General features: G+C 34.7%; 1 long non-coding RNA gene across 1 annotated transcript; it reads left to right on the top strand.

Annotated features, from left to right (window-relative positions):
* Positions 1–21: 21 nt before the first annotated feature.
* On the top strand, positions 22–1,350 carry LOC116534145. Its single transcript, XR_004261602.1, has 2 exons — positions 22–159; positions 1,252–1,350. It is a non-coding gene; the product is annotated as an uncharacterized LOC116534145 (long non-coding RNA).
* The last annotated feature ends 2,617 nt before the right edge of the window (positions 1,351–3,967 follow it).

Below are 3,967 nucleotides of genomic sequence, written 5' to 3'. Positions count from 1 at the left end.
CACCACCACGGTCCACCACCTCCTCCAGGACAGCCACAAGGACCACAGCCACAGGGAGGCCACCACCACCACCATGGTCCACCACCTCCTCCAGGACAGCCACAAGGACCACCCCCACAACAGGGGCAGCCTCCCCAGTAATCTAGGATTCAATGACAGGTATGATTCCAGTTTAAACTCCATCAAAGGCCCCAACTACTACAGTTCCCCAGCTTCATTGTGTCAATGAATCCACTGAAAGCCTGTTAATATTGCCTTGTCCAGGAACACATTTCTAAAGATTTTTGTTCAGATAGTCTGGGGTAGGGAAGCAAGACCTTATTTTTAAACAATCGCTTGAAGGCAGTTCTGATTTTGAGAATCACTGTCTTCAAATTACCTCTCCTATGAATGGTTGACAATGAGGACTTAGAACCATGTTCTACCTCTGGCACTCTGTCTTCTTTCCTTAAACTCAAAGACCTCCCATTTATTTAAAGTTCCTGCCTGAACGCTCCTTGCTCAGTCCTGCCTGACACCAGCCTTTCAAGTCCAATATGGCTGCTAAATGGTCCTTGGACTTTCAGCTTTTAAGTGGTATCTCATTTTTTAAAATACATTTAAAGCCATGCATGCTTAAGCTAACAAAAACTAATCTCGCTGAACAGAACATTTTTTACTCTGTGGATTCTTCTTTTTGAAATATTTATTGCTACATAAATACATGTAATGCCTTTTTTTTTCCCACCACTGATACCAGACTTTATATTCAGATCTTTGTCTTACTCATTAGAAAAATTTATTTCTTAGAAAACTTCCACATGAGCTCATTTAGATCTCTTCAGTGTTTATCAGTTAGTTTGGCTTTACAATTGTATACTATGCTATTGTTTGGTTGTTCCATAATTTATTTAACCAATCCGTGTCACTGGACACTGAGGTTGGTTTCACATTCTCGCTATTACAGGATATGTTGCCGTGCCCATCTTTGTAAAAACTAACCCTTAACATATGCAACAGCCACAAGGCACGAACAGCCTAACAATAATCATTTCTCTTCCTTATTGAAGCAATAGTTTAAAGCACTTTACGTGCAATGGTATAAAAAGTGTGAACAAAGAAAATATTACTAAGGAGAGGGGGCACTGTACAAGGGATAGAGGGCAAGAGAATGGGCTGGCATCTCCCTCACTGCAGTGACACCGGTGAGAGATTAGGCATTTCCTGCCACGTCAGGTCTTGTCTATAATCTTCCTTGTTTTTCTTTTTCAGGAAGTGAATAAGAAGATAACAGTGTTTCAAATGCCATGAAATATAATGTGGTCATGCTCTAGCTTCAATATACCAATAAAATAATCAGCTTGCAATTTCTGATTGCGGTGTCCCTTTCTGAGTGTTTGGGAGTCTGGAATCTCAGATCCATGTGAGTGTTGTATGAACATCCAGGACCCCTTCTCCTTGATGTTTCCAGCAAGCTTCTCTCCTCCTTGTCCTAATTAAGTCATCTTCCTGGAGAAGGAGTTCCACTGTTTCTTTCCTTCTCTGTCTTCTATAAAACAGTCAGAAAATATTTTAGAAATTGATGGTTTTATAATGAAACAGGGAGTATTGAAAATAAATTAAGTAAGCAATAAGCTCAAATAATTTAAAAAGAGAGATAAAATGTATTTGGGGGAGCAGAAATAAGAATTAATGAAAATTAAAAATATTAAATAAATAAGAAATGATTCATAAGTTTTGTACTAATAGTAATAACTTCTTGAAAGTCCAGTGAAATTCACAGACATCTATGAAAATAATCTTCAGAGTAATCAGGTAAAGCCTAAACAAGTGTTTTAAAAATGATTTTTTTCTACATTCTGAAAAGCAAACATGAAAAACTGAACACAGTTTTTACAGATATACAACACAGAGTGACTTATATATAAAATGACCTTAAAAACATATTAAACATGTTACAGTACTTAATATCTAAGTAAAATATTGTGAAATTTAACAGAGAATTCACTCCTCCCAAAAGTACCTTCATGGGAGATTCCTCAACTAACAGGCAGTCCTTTAATATGATGATTTATGCAAAATATTGAAAGGAAGAGAAATATCCAAAAGTCTTGAAAGAAAAAAATAATTTTGATATGACAACTCTAACAAAGGTAATAACTATAAATCTCACTTTAAAAACTAAATCATTTCAAACAAATTGAAGTGATATATTAGTTAAATGACCAAGCAGACTTGATTCTAGGAATGTTAAGGAATGTTAATTATTTGTTTTGGATAATGGAGTCAGCAGAGGAAAAAAATATATACAACCATCTTGAAAGATGCCAACGTTGTCTTTGATAATATTTAATATACTTTTTAAAAAGCAATTCTTGTAAAATAGTTCAAGTAGCCTTCTGACCATGATTAAAATGATGTACCTCAAAGTAACTGCTAACCTTATGTGTATCCGCAACGCACTGAAAAATTATCTAATAAAAAGGTACAGAGGAAAAGCTTATCAATGTGGGTAATTAGAAAGTGTCTTATTTAGCATTAGACAAACAAGTACATAAAAAACGATCTACATATTCAAATAGAAGGAGTAAAATTATCACCACAAGCAGATATGTTTTACTATCCAAAAAACAACAAAAGAATCCCCTGAAGTAAAAAGGGAAAGGAAGGAAATCCATTGTAATTAATATAAAATTTAATGCAATATTAAAATTTATAAATAACTGATTAATTCAATTTTTTAAAATTATTTGTGATTACACAATATCCAGCTAGTAAATATTTTAAGTAAGTGGTCACTCACAAAGGAACCAAAGGTGTAGCCTTCAAATTTTTAATGCCATTGTGATAGCAACCATCTGATTGTTTTATTCTAATTTATTTCCACTTCCGATTATAAGAACGGCTTCTTTCCAAGTGATGTGTTCCCCCTAGTGGCATATTAGCTTCACCACAGGAGTTTGCAGCTCTGGCTGCTGGAAATTCTTGAACTCAGAAAGTATACATACAAATACATAAGCCAGGTCTAGAAAGTATCTGTGACATGCAAGCTTCATGTTTCAGTGAAGTAAGTTTGCTCTTGCTGTCCTCCTGTATAGAGTTAATTCAATCATTTATTCAATTGTTAGTTGATTAAAAATTTATTGAACTACTCTGTGTCCAGGCTTTCTTTTACATCAGGCTACAAAAGCAGGATTAATCTATGTAATATTTTTGTCATTTGTATAAAAATTTTAAACATATGCATGCAACTAACATTTAATAGCTGTAGATAAGAGCATTTTTATGATAAATATTTAAAAATCATTCAATATCACACATGGTAGAAGAATCCCAAAAGAAGGACAAAATGCCACACAAGAATTTTTTTTAACATTTCTTTTTTAGATTGCATGAGATAGTCACCAGAATGGTCTATGAATGTGAGGGTTTCCCAGCTTTCAACCAAAGCACCGAAAGAGAGCTACCTTTTGTAGCCTACTGTGTCCCAGAACCAGGATAAGCATTTGCAATAGGCTGGCTAAGCATAAGAGCCCGTTTGTTGTGCATCACCTCAAGAGTGGAAAATCGCTACAAGAAGAGACAGAAAGTAAATAGCAAATAATAAGAGGAAAACATCACGGATATCATCACAATATAAGAATATTGGCCTTGACTCTAGGATCTCTGAATTCCATTGCATTGAGCTTCAGATTTTTTAGATATTTCCATAGGGAGATTAACAAGAGAAAAACATTTAAGGATAGAGAAAAGAGTATGAAGGTAAATATAATCAGTTTTATGAAGTTTACAATGTCACTCCTTTCAGAATTTGCAGTGATATTTCTTTCGCATGGATGTACCCAGATATTAAGAAACATGCTTGCCATGGTAAGATTAAAATGGAACGAGACTAATAGACCTAACAATAGGACCAGAATTACAATTTCAACTCTATGCTTCAAGTGAAGAAACGCAGGATTTGAAAAATTGACTATCTTGAGAAAAT

This window comes from Sapajus apella, unplaced genomic scaffold (assembly GCF_009761245.1).
Source record: "Sapajus apella isolate SASKATOON/1434 unplaced genomic scaffold, GSC_monkey_1.0 scaffold86, whole genome shotgun sequence".
Lineage (NCBI taxonomy): Eukaryota > Metazoa > Chordata > Mammalia > Primates > Cebidae > Sapajus > Sapajus apella.
Note: the sequence above shows the minus strand (reverse complement) of the source record. Positions and strands in the feature narration are given on the sequence as shown.